General features: G+C 42.6%; 1 protein-coding gene across 4 annotated transcripts in view; it reads right to left on the bottom strand.

Annotated features, from left to right (window-relative positions):
• FYN (FYN proto-oncogene, Src family tyrosine kinase) overlaps positions 1-19,095 on the bottom strand; it is a 214,668-nt gene that overhangs the window by 132,101 nt on the left and 63,472 nt on the right. Inside the window, exon 1 of one of the 4 annotated variants that reach the window (XM_052646077.1) lies at positions 745-809. The exons of the other annotated variants lie outside the window; for them this stretch is intronic. The gene's annotated coding sequence lies outside the window, so the exon portion shown is untranslated. Of the gene's footprint in view, positions 1-744; positions 810-19,095 lie in introns of those variants that run through there. 4 annotated transcript variants of the gene reach the window in all.

Raw genomic sequence — 19,095 nt, 5'->3', positions numbered from 1 at the left:
GGGATATCCCGTATTTTCCTTCCTTGGAGTATCTAAATTAACAATTTCAGAAACGAATACCTATTTCCCATACTCAGACAAAAGCAGAGGGAACTCAAAGTTCTTACAAGGTTCGGTAACATTCCAAGGACAAACCTTGGTGAGTTGCTGCTAGTCTTGAGGGAAATAATTCAATTATAACTAGCACTTCAGAAACCTAATAAAAGCAATTTAGTTTTCTATCTGTTTTAGGAAAAGTGATTCTTTTTAAAAGTAACATTTAAAAACAAACAAGTGTTAATCTAAGTGTTATAAAATTTAACATTTTTGAGACAGACTACAGGACACTGAAAGAATATCATCTTTCTCAATGAAAACCTCTCTTCTTTGTCACCCACACTGAAGTCATTTTCCAAACATTAATAACACCTGTATAAATGAATGCCCTATGGTGGACGGAAGAGGAGACAGAGAAGGGAAGGGTGGGGGAAAGACATAGATCTAAAAATCTGGCCCTTCAGAAGTCTCCTTTTATTGGCAAAGAAGGTGAATAAACAAACACTGTACAAATTCACTCACTGTTAGAGAAAGTGCAGCTGTAACTACTGGTGTTTGCACTTTACTTGAAAGGTTAAGGGTACTTTCCACTTGTTTCTACATCTTCAGATTCTCTGGGGTCCTTGGAGTGTTCAAAGGATTTATAATTATGTGGACTAAAAGATTTAGATATCCCCACCCTTCGACTGTTCGTTTCATCAATGTTACCTGTCATAATCGCGCAGGTAGGACAGGGCTGAGACAGCTCCGGTGAAGCAAACACCTCCATTAACTTCTGTCTGTGGGTGTCCAGGGGACGGTCCCCTTCCTACTGTCCGGGCAGCTCCCCCACGATAAGAGCATGCATGGCGGCCCCAGGTGAAAGCGCTCACGTGGGTCTTCCCTGCATACACACTGACCAGGCTTGCCATGTCCCGCTTCCAACCCAGGTGGAGCAGAGCTACACAAGCAGCTGCCATCCTTCACACTGAAGGACGGGACTGTGCTGTGATGTTATACTCAGTAATCGCTTTTCTTTAAGAAAAAAAAAAGAAAAAGGAGTTGTAAAAATTATATTTAAAATGCTTGTTGATGCCCTGTGGGTGTGAGCCACTTTGTAAAGCAGGATCAAAATGGATCTCCTGTTATGGGTTCCTGCTGGTTCTTTGATTCTAAACAACTTTATTAATGTTAATAGGAGTTACACACACATCCATGGGAGAATAAATTCCTTGGGTTTCGTGACACTTCAATTAATGATTTGTAATAAGCTGTGTAAAATGCTTTCTAATTTTCTTCCAAGTAATGACACACTGCCCCAGAAGAGCTGAAAATTAGGCATGGGTCTCACCACGGGGGTGGGAAAGACAGGAGGATGGGAGAAAGAAGGCCCTCCAACTGGTTGGAGTCTCTGCAGGAGAGCTTCTAGCCTGGAGTGCGGGGGAGTGTGGCAGGAGGGACAGACACAACTTGCCCAAGGGATAACGAATGTGATGAAGAGGGGAAAAGAAAACGCACAAAAAGCAAGCCTGATGCAGAAGGCTTACTGTAATCTAAGACGGGAAGGACTGGCTGCAACCATGCTTCTTAATTCTGCCACAGGACCCTTCCATTTCTCCAGAGCACAAGTTACTACTACTCACTGACTCCTGAAAATCCCCACCAAGATAAAAAATGGGGATTTAAGTTCAAAGGATGACGCAGCAGAATTGCTAATAAGTAGGTTATTTTGCAGTGGCACAAAGCTCTGCCTCAATTTCTGGAAACCCAGCTTTAGTTTTAACCCTCCCTTGCCCAGGCCTGCAGTTCTCTCCTCAGCTCTTGTGGGAAACCAAGTGCCAGATTATTGAACTCTTCAGAGGACAGGGCGGGATGGCATGGGGGTTGTAGCAGAGACAAGGATGAATGGCAAATGCCTAAATACCATAATTTGGAAAGAAAACAGATCAAAATTTTCATCTAACAATCTCAGGGTTTACTGTTCAATCCTCAACCACCTTATACTTCCTTGTACTTTAGCCTAATGCTTCTCAGATAATAAGAAGACCTGTCATCAAATAACAAGACCCAGCATCATAAAAGACTAGATGCACAGGGGCAGGCGTGGGGGCATCTACTTTTTAGGACCAGGTGGCTTTTTGGACAAGTTCCCCGTTTTTCCTGTTACACCGGCCTGGTCTCCCTGAAGCGGAATACATGGGAAGTCTTACAACGTGTAGTTTGACTGAACAAATATTTATAGGGAGAGAAATTTGTTGGCTGGAGAAATGAATACCAAAATTCAACAGAACTTCCATACCAGTCACTTAAGACTTAGATCTGTGAATGTATCATTCACTCTATGAATTTTCAGAAAACTGAGGCGCCTCTCCCAGGGTCCAGATCATACCAGAAAAACATAAGCCGATTACAAAAATAGCAAGTGCATCTGAGACTGACCGATAAAAATGGCGCCTGGGTTGTGTATAATTTTTGGATTACTCCTTCCTCTCACTTCTACTGGTGTGAGACACACATATGAGTGACCTGTAGGCAGCTTAAATGCTCCCAAATGTGAGCACAGCCTTTGAGAAAGAAAGCTTCGCCCCATCTTAGCACCCACAATGACTTACACTGGGCACCAGGGGAAGATTTCTGTGTAACAGGTAACTGAACAGTGTGCAAGGTGCTGATAGGGGCTAGTGAAGAGAACAAAAAGCATCAGCCACCATCTTGATCTTCAAGACATTTGCAGTTCATTCGCCTGATAACTAAATACACATGCCAAGCTAACTAACAATGTGATACTTAAGCACTATTTTCCAAGATGGATGCAGACAGGGTCTTAAAGAAAATTGGCTAAAACTCTTGCAATTCCCAGTCATGCATGCTTTTCTTGCTAGGAAAATGCAGGAACAGAAGATGACCAGATTTCAGCTGAAGTTCTAAGTGACAAAAGCAGAAACTAAGCAGCTTAGCTGTTTACCCACTCTTCTTTAGTAAAAGGGCCCACTCGCCTGTAGAATTGTTTCCAGGATCTTCCTTCTGATCTGCCTCAAAACAGCAGCTCCCCAGTGACCACTGGTGTTCCAAGGGTATGCTGCCATATCACCCTCGGAGCACTGTTCTTGGCTAACCGGTAGGATTTTTTTATTTAAAAAATTTTTCTAAATTGGTTTCCTTTCGGGGAACATGTTTATTTGGCTTTTTTAAACCTATTAATTCAATCACTTCAAATATTTGGGCTTCATTTAGTTCAATGATTTTTTGAACTATGCCACTTTTATGGCTTGGAGTTGAAAGGAAGTTTCATCCTAATGATCATTTTTTGGAATCAGTAGATAACATTAATAAATGTATAGAGGTTTTCTTATTCTCAAGCTACTGTGAACTGACCACACATTACAATACTGATCAGATCTCAGTCAGTTTATTCATCAAATATTTTCAGTGTTTTAGTTTCACATTCTCCAATTTGTGATGTCAAGTGTAATTATTGTTAATGTCAGGGAAGGAAGTAATCATTTCATAATGCTTCCAGCCAGTGATTCCTGGGGGGTGGGTGATACAGGGCAATATAAAGAAGGTAATATAAGAATTCAAATATCAGGTATCTTTGCCTATGACTTTGGCTGGCTAATGTTTAATACTATCACTCCTGGGATAATACAGAAACAACTTGCCTAGGATTATTGCATTTCTGCAGCAAACAGTACAAATGTAGAATTACCTGAAGAAATAATCTGCGGAAGAGCTTGTGGAATTTCAGCTTCCCAAAGAGGCCATGATACGTTAATGTGGGATATTTTGCTTTCCAAGAAAACATCACTAATATGCATCATGTCAGGAGGGGAGAAAACCACACGAATAGAGAAGAAGTAAAGAGTCTTCTTTCCCACAAATGACCTTCTCCCCTCTAAATAGTTTCCCATGTGCTAATTCACTGAGGGGATAAGACAGTGTAGACACAGCCACTGGTTCAATGAAGTATTCTTATCCTCAAAGATCCACAGTTTATATCAAAAGCCTCTAAAGTAAACCCAATCCACTTAAAAAGAACATGTCATTCTCACAAGTTGAAAAGCCAGGAAGAGGTATCATGATCCTAAAAATATAAGAAGGTCATGCTTAAGGATTCAGGAAAAAAAAAACAAAACAGCTTTGGGAAACAGCCACTCTTCCTGTTACTATAAAACTCAGCCTCTGGAGGAAATGGAGGCGGTGGTTTTCTCTACTTCAGGAGTGTCCCTCCCTCTTTCACTCTACCCTAAGCATTCCTTTCTGCCCAGCTGGGCACCGTAGAGGGCTCCGGGAGTTCTCTACAGACCGCTGCTGACTAGTCTCCTATCATATTTCTGTCCTAAACAGGAAAGGAATACTAAACTGCAAAACCACCCATATATATCCTTACGCCAGAAGGAAGCACAACTTTATGTTCTGCTTTCATTCTACTGAGTAGCCAGATTTGGGAAACCTGCATAACTGCCCCAAATAGCATCTAAAGAAATGAATGGTGAAACCTGGATCTCTTGGTCCTTGGTCTTTGTTAACTGGGATATAAAGCATAACCCAGCCTCTTGGTAATAAGGCTACCGAGGTGGTTCTTACACCAACAGAAAAGAAAATGAGGGTGGTGGTGACTCATAGGCAGTCTTTCCAACAAGGTTAGGCTAAGTGGGTACTGTGTGCAAAGTAGCACTGTGTGGAAATGGAGGCTTGACTAAGAATCTGCTCTGTCAGCACCATGCAGTGGAAAGAATTCAGTGAGGACTTTAGAAGTCTGATCCTCCCACAGGCTTCACAGATTTTCCATGACTTGAGTTGTCACTTTATCTTGCTAGTCCTCAGTTTCTTCATTAAAAAAAAAAAAATAACCCTAATCATAATATGGAAGGAGGTAGACCAGATGACTCTTCTGTCCCTCCTAACCCTCTGCTCAGATTCCATTCAGGGTTTCACACCTCCTGGAGTCTCTGTCAACCTGCTTCAGCCTCCCAGCCTTCTAGCCTTTTGGAAGGGTTTATCATGGAGCCCTCCATTGGCTTCACCTCCCTCTAGGGTCCTTTCTGCCACCCCAAGACAAACATCAGATGGCCCAAATTGGATCCACAGCCATGGATAATGATTTAGGACTTAGGAGCATCTGCTCTGGAGGCTTCTGTACCACCCAAGAGGCTGTAAACCACGACCCTCTCTCATCCTCAGTTTCCCCATCACAGCATCTTTTTCAAAGAACCACTGAATGTCAGGCACTCAGCCATTTTGCAAGCTGACAGATAAAATTCAGTATGCCTAGTTAAATTTAAATTTTGAATGAACAATTTGGGACATACTTACACTACAAAATTATTCGTTGTTTATCTGAAATTCAAATTTAATCAAGCGTCATGTATTTTTTTAATTCACTAAATCTGGCAACCTTCCACATGATACATGCTGCTGTTGGTGGAGTTAGGTACCAGGGTGCCCCACCAGACAAGCTTTATGAAGAAGAAAACCACCGCTGCCTGACTTCTGGGTCTCAGGAGCAAGAGTCCCTGTGGTTGCAGTGTTTTTCCGCCTGATCTTCTCCCTACTCCTACAAATGCCCGTTCTCTAGTCCTCCTACTGGCTTTCTGTCACCTCACATTCCACCCGGGCCCCTTCCCAAGGTGCTCCTCTCTTTCCAATCACAGCCCCCTTTTCCCTGCCTGAACAATTAAATTAATTAATTCACACATGTGTCACTGATCATTTAATGAGTCATCAACTTCCTCGGAAACTGCCTTTACAAAAAAAAAAAAAAAAGGTCATTTATAACCTCAAATGAAAAGAATTGTAGGTTACCAAAATGTTGAAGTGAAAAAAAATGTAGGCTGTGTGACAGGAAGGTATGGTGGGGGCGGTGGGAGGTGGGAGAGGGTTGGTACCGTCTTGTTCTGGCTCTTGCAATAGTTCCTCTAAAGCGTTTTTCTGTTCTTCCTAGCCGTTTTTCTCTTGTCTTCTGAGCCTATGATGGCTCTCAGGGTAGCTGAAGATCCCATACATAGATAAGGGATGAAAGGAAGGGTGGAGTGGAATGGGGTGGACTAGCAGGTGGTCTGTAAACAGGTCAGCTAGCCAGGTGTCACTCTCTGGGTCTGCTCTCTAGGACACCAGCACAGTTCCTAGGGTCCTTCAGTGCCAGCATTTAATGTATTTAGATTGTTGAAAACACAAAGCCTGACTGAACTTTCTCCTTTTTTGAGCACTTTGTGTTCAGAGGTGAAAGACAAGTGCACAAGCCTGTGACTCCTGGCTCCCTGATGCTGGTCCAAGTAAGCCCAGGGGCTGTTAAGAACCACCTCTCTCTTTCCAGGGCAAATGAGTCTAGATGGCTCTGAAAGCTAACCCACAGGACAGTGCAGGACAGGCCTCAGTATTCTCCACTGGGTCAGTGGATTCCTCTTCAGGCCCAACTCTGCCCTCTTGGAAAGGATCTCTGTTCCTAGGTTATCCCATCCAAGAAGACCTCTTTATCTTAACATCCAAAACCCATCAGCTAAAAGCACTTTACCAAACCACTGAAAAGGCTGAAAATGCATGAAATGGTAGAACATATAACAGTTTGCGATCTTTCTCCAGCAATTAGCCCTCAGCAGAGTGACCCTCACTCAGTCTTTTGGGAAGACAGAACTACTAAGTGTCCTGGCTCACAGCTGAGTGAGATGAATTGTTACTACTACTAACGCTGGAATGAGACATTCTCTCTTACAGTTTTGCAAACAGTACTGCAAGGTGGCTGGAGGCACCTGGGGTCTGCCCCACTGACTCAGCAGAATACTTTCCAACTAACTTTGCAGTATCTTTGTGACTCTGCCCTGAGATGAGGGATGTGAATTTTTTTAGATGATTACAGAGTTCCAGTGGGGATGGGGAACAGGGAGTACATTCCCTGTGAATCCTACATGCCCCACATCCTGACAAGGAAAAATGAACCTGACCCCTTGGTGCAAACAGGATTTGAACTTATGTCCTTCTGACACGTTCCCCAGATTCATTCAGGGTCTTGAACCCTGGTCACAATTTTCCCTTGGCAGAGTGAATACTGAGGCTTTCTCAGAGTGTGGTCACAGAAATGAACTAATAAGCATCCCATGAGCCTATGACAAGGGATCCACCAAAGGCATTTACTTTAACATGGGACTTATAACCTAAAAAACCTTTTTTTTTTTTGCAAGATAACAGTGTCCAGTCTTTAGATAATTACATTTCGTATCTTGAGTGACACTTTGGTTATCAATAAGATTCTTTTTCTAAACAGGTGATGGTGAGGAACTCCACGGCAAAACAGACATTAAGCTTTCCCACGGGTAATAAGAGACAGTCTTGTCTCTTTCAAATCTTGCACAGTGAGCCAGGAAGGGATTGGCCACTCCGGCAATGCATCAGCTCACTGCTCTTAATGGGAGTTGAAAGAGCAGCTATTCCCCTCTCTCGGGTTGTTTTCTTTCTCATTAAATTGCACTTTTGTAGGAGAAGTCATCTTTACAACTGTCAGGCGTGCCACTCACTCATGGTTAACCTAACAGTTAGCCGTGGCACGAGACAGGGGTCTAGCGCCCTGTAACCAGTCATCTGTTCCCAAGGCCACTGGGGTCTGGGGTGCTATGAATCATCATACTCCATGTCTAATGAACTACAGAGGTCAGTCGTCACGAGGGCCTTAGAACTGCCCTCAGCACCCCTAAGTCAGTGGGTAGCAGGGGGCAGCCTCTCCACGTGACCATGAAGCACCCCTAAGTTTGGGAACCACAGTGGTAGAGACCACACTGCTATTAAAGCTGAGGTCAGAAGTCAGTCCCTCCGGAACCAGTCAGTGTTGCTGTGTGTTGCTAAGAAGTCAGCACATACACCCATTACGAGTGGCACTACCAGCTGGAAACAGGTGGCATCCTCAAATCATGATAAAGTGAAAGTGAAGCCACTCAGTCATGTCCGACTCTTTGCGACCCCATGGACTGTAGTGTACCATGCTCCTCTGTCCATGGGATTTTCCAGGCAAGAGTAATGGAGTGGATTGCCATTTCCTTCTCCAGGGGATCTTCCTGACCCAGGGATTGAACCCAGGTTCAAATCATGATAATTTGAGGGGAATTTAATAAAGGGACAATTTACAAAGAAGTGGGCAGGGTGCAGGAAAGCCACAACGTCTAATGCGGTGCCCTGGGATAGGAATGAGAAGGAATTGGGTAAGGCAGGCTCTGTCCCACCCCAAGGCCTGAAGGGGCCAGGTGAGGGTGGGCACCTGAACCAGAACAGAAATGCTGGTGGGGAGTGCCAGCTGCCTGACAGGTGCTGTGACCATCTTTGAAGGGCTGCTGCCAGTGTGGGAAACCCCATAGGGAAGACGTGTCCTGACTTCACTACCTCTCTTCCTCCTATCTCGGGCTCTCCCGTTGCTGAACCAAACTAGAAACCAGAGGCAAAGAGCCCACCAGTGCAGAGAAGTCCATTTTCTGGGGCATAGACAGAGTGGGGAAAGGAGGATAGTGTTTGGACCCAGAGGAGGAAAAGGAAGATGCCTGGCACTATGTCTCTAAAGAAACTGCATTCAGAAGTGTCAAACCATTCCCATCACCCCAGACAGAAGCATTCCACATGCAAAAGCTGAAGCTCTGATGCTTCTACCATGCCTGTCTATGAAGGCACCTGACAGTTCAGGTAACTGCAGAAAGGACACAGCTCTGTAGGGAAGCATCTCAAAAATACATTTACAAATGTGCTTACCAAATATTTACTGAGCACCTATTCAATAAAAGACACCATACTTCACTTTAGTCTTTGCAGTAAAGCTTTCAGCATCTTTTGTGCTAAATGTGTTCATAGCTTAGTGAAGCCCCTGTTGCTATTTTTCCTAAAAGAAGTCAAAATAATACTACTACAGAAGAGAAAAATATCTCAGGTTTTTGAAGTGGAAAATAATTTAGCTTGAATTGCACATACTCATGCTGTTATTCAATCGCTCAGTCATGTCCAACTCTGCAACCCCACAGACTGCAGCACGCCAGGGCTTCCCTGTCCTTCAGTATCTCCTGGAGCTTACTCAAACTCATGTCCATTGAGTCATTGATGCTATCCAACTATCTCATCCTTTGTCGTCCCCTTCTCCTTTCGCCCTCAATCTTTCCCAGCATCAGGGTCTTTTCCAATGATTTGGCTCTTTGCATCAGGTGGCCAAAGTATTGGAACTTCAGCTTCAGTCCTTCCAATGAATATTCAGGGCTGATTTTCTTTAGGATTGACTGCATGTCTCTAAAACCTGTAGCAAAAGTGATCTACGTTTTTCTTTTTAATATATATGGTTTTTCCAGCCTCTATATTAGCCTGCAATTACATGCATAATGTGCTGCCAAGTGACCTGAAATTAGTGGGTTGAGGAATGGATTTATCCTATCTTTCAACTTCTATTCAACTAATGTTAGTTCCACTAAACTTATGTGCTCAGGAAGCAGCACGTTTGATCACCATCCTCTAAGGTCACTTCAGTGGGTGCCCAATAAATGACTTTTACACCTCCCTGTCTCTATGCTTACCTGTTTCACTGGCATGGGTGAAGGAAGACGCTGCCTCCTAAGTTCTCCAGGACGACTGTGTGGTAAGCAGCATGTGCTTCCTTGGGACCCCAGATAATCCCAGAGGCACATTATAGAATCACAAAACAAGAACCTTATTCCTTTTTCTATGCGTTTTGAGCCTTCTCAAACCCCAAAGCTGTCTGCAACAGCTCTCTCTCTAACTCCCCCATGTCCCTCTTCATCAGAGAGGTACAGCCTCAGGCACAGAGTTGTCTAGCAAGAGAATCTACAAGACTGTAGTGGCACTCTGGTTTTCATTGGTTTATTTTCATGAGTATCATCAATTCATATCAAATGATACTGGTTTTCTATCTGAGCAGGTCATAAAAAGCATCTTGTAAAAATAAATTTGGTTGGGTGGATCACAACAAACTTTGGAGAGAAACAGGAATACCAGACCACCTCACCTGCTTCCTGAGAAACCCGTAGGCAGGTCAAGAAGCAACAGTTAGAACCAGAAATGGGACAATGGACTGGTTCAAAACTGGGAAAGGAACACGATAAGGCTGTATATTGTCACCATGCTTATTTAAATTCTATGCAAAGTACATCATGCAAAATTCTGGGCTGGATGAATCCCAAGCTGGAATCAAGATTGCAGGAGAAATATTAATAACCTCGGATACGCAGATAACACCACTCTATGGAAGAAGTGAAGAAGAACTAAAGAACTGTAGCCATGAAATTAAAAGATGCTTGCTCCTTGGAAGAAGAGTTATGACAAACCTAGACAGTATATTAAAAAGCAGAGACATTAGTTTGCTGACAAAAGTCCATACAGTCAAAGCTATGGTTTTTTCAGTAGTCATGTATGGATGTGAGAACTGGACCATAAAGAAGGCTGAGCACTGAAGAACTGATGACTTCGAACTGTGATGCTGGAGAAGACTCTTGAGAGTCCCTTGGACTGTAAGGAGATCAAACTAGGTAATCCTAAAGGAAATCAACCCTAACATTCGTTGAAAGGACTGATGCTGAAGCTGAAGCTCCAATACTGTGGCCACCTTATGTGAAGAGCCAACTCACTGGAAAAGACCCTGATGCTAGGAAAGACTGAGGGCAGGAGGAGAAGAGGGCAACAGAGGATGAGATGGTTAGATAGTATCACTGACTCTCTGGACGTAAATTTGAGCAAACTTCTGGAGATGGTTAGGGCTTCCCTGATAGCTCAGATGGTAAAAAATCCGCCTGCAATGTGGGAGACCCCGGTTCGATTCCTGGGTCGGGAAGATCCCCTGGGAAAGGCAAAGGCTACCCACTCCAGTATTCTGGCCTGGAGAATTCCATGGACTGTATAGTCCATAGGGTTGCAAAGAGTCAGACACGACTCAGTGACTTTCACTTTCATGTTCATCTTCGGGAGAGAGTACAGGACAGAGGAGACTGGCACGCTACAGTCCCTGGGGGTCACAAAGAGTTGGACATGACTTAGCAACTGAACAACAACAAGCATAAAAACAATTTAAGGGAAAATATCTAAGTAATACAGGTGGTACACAGATATGGAGGAAATCATACAGGTGTATACAAATGACTAAAGTTTGGGAAACAGTGATCTAATGCTAAGTATACCTCCTGAGTCAGAGAGACCTAGGTTTTATTTCTTACTGCCATTAAATAGGCAATAATGACTAATTTTATTGTCTTGTAAATAAACAATTCTTTCACTGAAGGTAGCAGTAGTTCTGGTCAGAGGGTTGAAGCTCAAAGAGACTAATAAAAATTTAGTAAAACTGCTCTGTAATCTGAATTCTGTCTTGTTCTTAACAGAGATGCCTGTGATAAATGATTCAACATTAAAGCTTAACGATTTATATGCAATATACTGTTGTAGGATGAAAATATGGGAGCGTGAATTACGAAGTAGGAGAAAAAGCTAAATACTACTCTACTCATCCGGTCTGACAAGTGAGTTTTTGGCAGTCACTGTAATGTGAAGAGCAAAACCTTCTCTGATTCATACAAGACCTTCATTGAGAGTATTCCAGGGCCATTCGGGCAGAATAAATTACAAAGCAATCTGTCACGGTATGTGAATCCGTCTGATGTCAGTCTGGTGAAAAAACAAAAAACTATATATTCTGCGGTACTGATTAGGAAGCACTGTCAACAGCCACCTCCTACACCTACTGTAAATCTCTTAGACATGCTTGTTCAACTCTCAAGTTGCCACCAGAGCTCAAATCCTAACCTCCTGAAGAATTTACATTTTCGTCCATGTTCCTTTGAGGTCAAGACCTCAAGAGACACTCAACCAACCAATGTTTGAAGCCTTTTTCTCTTCCTACAAACATGAGTGTGAAGAAGCCAAGTGTCTGGGTGTATTCACACCCACTTCCATGCACATCTGCACACCTGTGCTCCTGACGTCCCCACTGGCAAATGTATCCAGCAGAAAGAGCCAGAAATGGGTGCTGCCAGGCTCATGCCAGAAAGAGGTGTTTGAGACAGAGTGCTCTGCTTTGTTAAATGCCACATGGCAGCGGGTACTCTAGGGCTGGGCTCCTTTTCCTATGCGCTGTCTGCTGCTGACTTGTTTTAAAAATATTTCTACAATGCATCTATTGTTCTCCCTTCACTATATAATTGTATGATACATTGGCAAACAACTCTTCCTCAATGAATAAAAGTGTGTTTACCAAACAATAATGGAGATGTTGGCACAGGCAGCAGACCTTGCCCAGCACCAGCTGATGTATGTTGTAGGTTGCACACATAGAATCCTCAGCCCCTGCCCTGGCTGGGTGTGCAAGCGTCACTACTTGTTAATTCGGGGACCTCAGTTTTAGCCCCATAAGACAGAGGAATCCTATTACATGGTGTAGGATTTCATTGGTGACTATTATTTCTTCTTAGCTTCAGTGCTAGAGCTATAATAAATAAACAAATTTAATTTTACTTAAGTCCGGGAGTTGGTGATGGACAGGGAGGCCTGGCATGCTGCAATTCACGGGGTAGCAAAGAGTCAGACACGACTGAGCGACTGAACTGAACTGAACTGAAAGTCGAGATTCAAATGGAACGGTTTGAAACATACCATAATAGAGAGTTAATTTGGGGGGAGGGGTCATACAACGCAGAGTTGGACTTGTAGGCATAAGTATAGCAAACATTGGACAATAGGGGTCAAGATGCTTCTATGCTTCTTATTCTAACAGAGACTTGTTTGAGGACGAAGGGCAAAGTGTGGTTGTACATTTCAGTGTCTTTCAAACCTATCTGTCCTCTATACGTGTTTTTGGGTGTCTGCCTGTTTTTGTTCCTTTCTCTGGGCATTTGTCCTGCCAACAGCTCAGCAACAAGCCATGTGACCAGAGCGAGTCCAGCAAGGTATGACTGGACAGAAGAGAACAACAGACCAGAAGGAGGCTCCGCCTACACGCTGGCTGGGAACCTACAAGTTCTGCAGCTTGGCTGAAAAAGATAAGCCAATCAGACTGCCCTGCCAGGAATCTGGAATTACAAAATGGAATGGCTTTACAAGTTAGTTGTGGGTTGCTAAACTGACAGGTCATTTTAACTGAAATGCCTTTAAAAAAAAAAGCTTGGTGGGGAGGGGGGGAATGATTAAGAAATGAGTAAGAAATGACTAGACTAGGTAGCAGCAAAGTGTTTTTGCCACCCCTCCAGATATTCCAGGTAGAAAACATTCTGATTCGCTGCTCTTTAAATATAATTAATAATTACTCGCCCAGGAGTATTTGAGAGGGAAGAAAAGCATGTACATAAGATCCCTGGTGAGTGGTGTAGAAAGTAGAGGCTAGGGTTTGGTCCACCTGGTGCAGGAAGTCTTACAGCCCATCGGCTGCTGGTTCTCCAGGCATCCCAGGTGACTAGGAGAGCGGGAGCCTTGAAATCAGAGCACAAAGGAAGAAAGATACGTGCCACATCCCAGGGCACAGGTCTGAGGACCCTCCGCACCCCAGGCCCCAGCTTGGCCTGCGGAGGGTGCTCAGGTACGTCTGTGGACCTGTATGGGAATGAAACTAGTCCAAGCACAGCCTTGGGGGAAGAACAGGCTTAGGGTTAACTTGTCTGAGCGAGAAACAGAGCAGCTGCCGCCAGCGCCGTATCTAAGAGAACTGAGGCTGTTCTTCAGAATAGGCCTGAGGCCACCTGGGCAAGAGTGGAGGGTGCCAGGGTCTCTGAGTGGAGGCAGGGCAGATGGTGATGCTTCAGGGGAGTGAACTGAAATGCCCACAGCAAAGCCCCAGGACTCTGCCATCTAAATGGATGTGTTAATGGCTCCCGTGGAGCGAGTATAAGAGGGCTTAGCACATATGCCTCCGTCTACTGTACTGGCTGTAAATAAACCATGAGCTTGTCGGCGCCATCTGCTTGGTGTGCACTTTGTGGAACTGTGTGAAGAGAAAAAAGTGTGTGGGGCCAAATGGCTAGAAATATTTTCGCTGTAGACTTAGAAACCAAACATGCTTACATAGCTAAATTATTACATTTCCTTTAAAGTGGGTTATTACATTAAAAATGCTTTTGTTTGGAAAAAAAAAAAAAAGAGGGGGAGGGTGCTGAACAGTAGGAGGCACACAGCTGCTGAAAGGTCAAAGAGCAGGTCGGGGGCACAGACTGAGGCTGGAGACAAGGCTCCTACAATCGGAGTTAATCAATCTTGAGTTAGTCAGGTTGAACCAGGCTGACTACAAATTCTTCATCTAAAAATGAAGAATGTGTCGCTCATCTTCCTCAGAGCAGTGCTTTGAGAAGTAACTAATGTCTAAAACATGAAGTTCTTTAGATAAAAGATATTACCAACATACAAAATGTTTTTATGGAGACGGTCATGCCCTCTAGGGGGCTTCCCAGGTGGCTCAGCGGTAAAGTATCTGCCTGCCAAGCAGGAGAAGTGGGTTCGATCCCTGGGTCAGGAAGATCCCCTGGAGAAGGAAACAGCAACCGACTCTGGTATTCTTGCCTGGAAATCCCATGGACAGAGGAGCCTGGTGGTCTATTGGGTTGCAAAAGAGTCAGACACGACTTAAGCGACTAAACAACAACATGCTATCAAGTGCAGAGTATATGTTAAACATGATCATTATTGTCCTCCTATATACCCGGAGACTGATCACTTTTTTCCCTCAAAATTATATGAGTAATGTAATTCATTCAATCATTAAACAACTATTCATTGAGGATTTACTGTGTTCTAGACCACGGAATAGTCTTCATCAGAGGTAAGACACCTACAATTATGTTCTAAAACATAATTCAGACTTAGTATGTTGCAAGTATTTTCCAAAATACACTATTGGATCTGTCCTGTCACAATTAAACACCTTATGAAATTAAAGTGTCTTCCCCTCTACTAGATCTGTGACTATCTAACGGTTTAGAGATTTGCAAAGATTTAAAGAGCTCCCTCACCTAACCTGGATGAACTTTTCCCAGGGTCTAACAGAGCAGCAATTTTAGGGGGATACCATGCAACTCCCTGGAGAACCCCAAAACTTAAGGAAAACGCTATGAAACAGCATGAGCAAGTCACTGCAGTTTATGAAATACAACTCTGAGGGAAATAACCACTCTGTGTTAGCTTTATTCACAACCTATGTCTCATCTTAAGAGAATCCCCAGAGATAATGTGGGACAAATCCTGAAACAATGAATACGCAAGGTTACTTCAACACGTTTTATGACACTGAACTGTGATTCTACCAAAGTTTGCTTGGAAGAAAGAAGTAGTAAAGAGTGTGAGGAATGGGCCTTCCCTGGTGGCCCAGGGGCTAAGACTCCACGCTGCCGATGCAGGGGGCCTGGGTTTGATACCTGGTCAGGGAACAGGATCCCACATGCCACAACTAAAGATCCCACGTGTGGCAACCAAGACTCAGTGCAGCCAAATAAATAAAATAAATATTTTTTAAAAGGGCCTCCCTGGTGGGTCAATGGTAAAGAATCTGCCTGCCAGTGGAGGAGACATGGGTTTGATCCCTGGTTCAGGAAGATCCCACATGTCGTGGAGCCAGCAAGCCTGTATGCCCCAACTACTGAGCCTGTGCTCTAGAGCCGGGAGCCGAAACTACTGAAGCCTGCATGCCCTAGAATCTGTGCTCCACGAGATAAGAAGCCACCATCTCTTCTAATGAGGAACTCACACAACTTGAGAAGAGTGACCCCTACTCGCCGCAACTAGAGAAAAGACCCAGCACAGCCAAAAATAAATAATAAATTTATATATTAAAAAATATATAATGCATATAAAAGAGTGTGAGGGTTAGAGTCAGTGCTCTGGACACAAAGCCCCACACCATATATAACAATTGTGATCTTAGATGAGCAGCTTTACCTCTCTTGGTCTTGGTTTTGTCATTCTTTAAATGGAGATAATACTACACTACCTATCTCCTAGGATTTGCAAGAAGTGCCAGTGAAAGAGTAAAAAGGTCTTGGCACGTGGTCAAGACTCAACTAATTTCAGATATGACAAAGATCTTCACTGTGTGGAAACAGAATTTGCATGGAAGCCAAAGCTTCAGCAAAGAGGTGTTACTGAAACCGGAAAGTGGGTTGCAGATGGGAAGAGAGAACCTGCTGCTTCTAAGTTCCCACAGCATCTCTGCTTCCCCTGCTAGACAAAAAGCACAGAGGTGCCGAGAAACTTGAGGATCATCCTTCCACTTCTCCCAGCAAGATGTGAGCTGAAGGAGAGAGTGCAGGCCACGCTGGAATCAGCACTGCTGCTGCTGCTGCTAAGTCGCTTCAGTTGTGTCCGACTCTGTGCAACCCCATAGATGGAAGCCCACCAGGCTCCCCCGTCCCTGGGATTCTCCAGGCAAGAACACTGGAGAGGGTTGCCATTTCCTTCTCCACTAGTGAACCTTAATTTCTCATCACGTCCCAACATGGGAGTGCCTCAATGCCATCTGGATTTATGTTAACTCTGTAAAGAGAAAGCTCATTGCTTACTCTGGAGGAGTTTAAAAACTTAAGGGGAAAATCCCATGCCAATACTATTCTTATTAAAAACACTATTCGTATTAAAAACAGGTCAAAATGATGGGGAGAAAACAAACCTTAGTATTGCATTCGTTTTCATAAGTGGTTTTGGTTTTATGAATGAAGTTTTGATTCTAAAGACAAAGGTGCAAAAGAGAATGATAAAGCCATATTTCATTGATGAGGTCCCAGATTCTCATCTAAAATGAAACAAAGTAAAAGCCTGAAGCATGTAAAGGTTTTTTTCACTGCAAGCTTTTGGAATTTCCCAGGAGAAGAATAAAGATAGAACTAGAGAAAACTAATTTAATATAGGTAAAATTTAATCTTCCTGTTTAACAAAAGGTTGAAAATAATTAAGAACCTGAAATGGAAAAAAAGCTTATGCAAAACTCTGTATATAGATAGCTTATAAAAAGTTTATTTTAATACATATAATACATAAAATTTATACTATGTGTAGAATTAAATTAAGAAAAGTGAAAGTGTTAATAGCTCTATCTGACTATCTGCAACCCCATGGACTGTAGCCCGACAGGTTCCTCTGTCTGTGGAATTCTCCAGATAAGAATACTGGAGTGGGTAGCCATTCCCTTCTGCAGGAGATCTTCCCAACCCAGGGAATGAACCCCAGTCTCCTGCATTGCAGGCAGATTCTTTACCGTATTAAGAAAATATAAACTTAAATTATGAATTTTACCCAGTGACAGGAATATTTTTGAGAATTAATGCTAAACAAAATAAATATTTAAAAAATATCTCTGGTTTGAACCTCTGTAATAACCCCATACTTATTGAAGAAAAGAAAAAAAGAAAATGGCAAGAAAATTCAGACAGTTTTTCAATCAAAATGAACTTACATGGAAGTCCTGGGGCCAGAAATGCAAGTCAGGATTTGATTGCTGAGCACAAAAACATGAGTTCAAAGAATATTTGTGCTCTTTACTTGCAGAAAATGTTTGAAATATAGCTCCTAGATAATCTCAACATGCAAGGCAGGTAATCTGGTGAGTCTTGCATGTGTGTGTATATATATATATATATATGCATGTGTATGCTTGAAAAAGATTCACCAGGAGGCTTCTTTGAAGAGTTGGCCTCCCTTAAAAGGAACCTGATAAACAAAAATTTAATTTGGACTCTATTTGGTAAACACAACTCATGAAATCCAGCTCAGGCCATGGGATAAGGCATGGCAAGCTAAGGAAGTTTCTGTCCACATTCGGTCAGTGTCAGCTCGCCTCGCTGTTCTCCTGGGAGCGGAAACAGTGTAGACAAACCATAGTCTTGGACTCCTGCAGTCTGTCAACTGTTTAAATGCTTTCCCAAGTAACAGAGAAAAATGGTGTATATTTTTGATTGCATAAGAAACAGATCTGAACGCTGAATTAGAAGGAATGGAAATGTTTATAGTTTTAATTGTCCAAAATGCCTTTCAATTATACTTAATCTTCACTCTAACAAAAAATTCATTACAAATAAATATCAGCACAAAATTCTCCACTAAACTACTATTTTTAAAAAAATCTGGGTAACCACTCTCTTCCATTGTTGAATGATTAAGTACACACATTTGCTGAAATTTGACATCCTGTACAGTTTTAGTATGGTTCCACTTTTGTAAAATATGTATCTTTGAGGAAAAATACTAGAATAAAACATCTAAAAATCAGAGACATTTGTTGTCTCTGGATGATGGAATTTCAGTAAAGAAATTATATCCTTTCCTGAGGGTTTCTAATTTTGCTAAAATTTCCCATAATAATAAATGTAATATTTATTGATCATGTTTTAGATGCCAGGCAGTATGCAAGTTTTTTTTTTTTTTTAATGCTTCACGAGATAGGTATTATTATTATCCCTGCAGATGTGGAAACAGAGACCAAGGGAACTAACACTTGAAGGATGGAAACCTGCACTCAGACGTGTCTGTCTCACAACCATTTTGCTATAACTAAATTTCATTTGTAGCTGGAAGAAAAAAAAAACAAAACTTAAATACAAATGCTACAAGCCCAAGTGAAAAGCTATATGGAGACAATATACTTCTAGGCATTTATATCAAAGATTTTAATTAGGCACTCCTTAAATATCTCTATGATTTTTAAAATATTTTTAAAAGTATGATATCTATTTGAAAATGAAAGGAAATTAATCAAATCTTACATGAACTAAAACCGACAATCTAGATTTAAATCAGTACTAACATTTACACACTTTCTTTCAGTGAAGATCCAGTTACCAAACAGACAACCCCTTATTGATTCTAACCTACCTGATCTAACTGCAAAGAAGAAAGTAAAAAGAATCTTTCCTTGTGAGAGGGATAAATTTACGACTCAAAGAAAATGGTGCTCCATCAATCATGTGAAACGAAGAGTTAGTAGCTCAGTCATGTCCCACTCTTTGTGACCCCATGGACAGTGGCCCATCAAGTTCCTCTGTTCATGGGATTTTCCTGGCAAGAATACTGGAATGGATTGCCATTTCCTTCTCCAGGGTATCTTCTTGACCCAGAGATCGAACCCAGGTCTCCTGCATTTCAGGCAGATTC

The sequence above is a fragment of the Budorcas taxicolor genome, chromosome 9 (genome assembly GCF_023091745.1).
Source record: "Budorcas taxicolor isolate Tak-1 chromosome 9, Takin1.1, whole genome shotgun sequence".
NCBI lineage: Eukaryota > Metazoa > Chordata > Mammalia > Artiodactyla > Bovidae > Budorcas > Budorcas taxicolor.
Note: the sequence above shows the minus strand (reverse complement) of the source record. Positions and strands in the feature narration are given on the sequence as shown.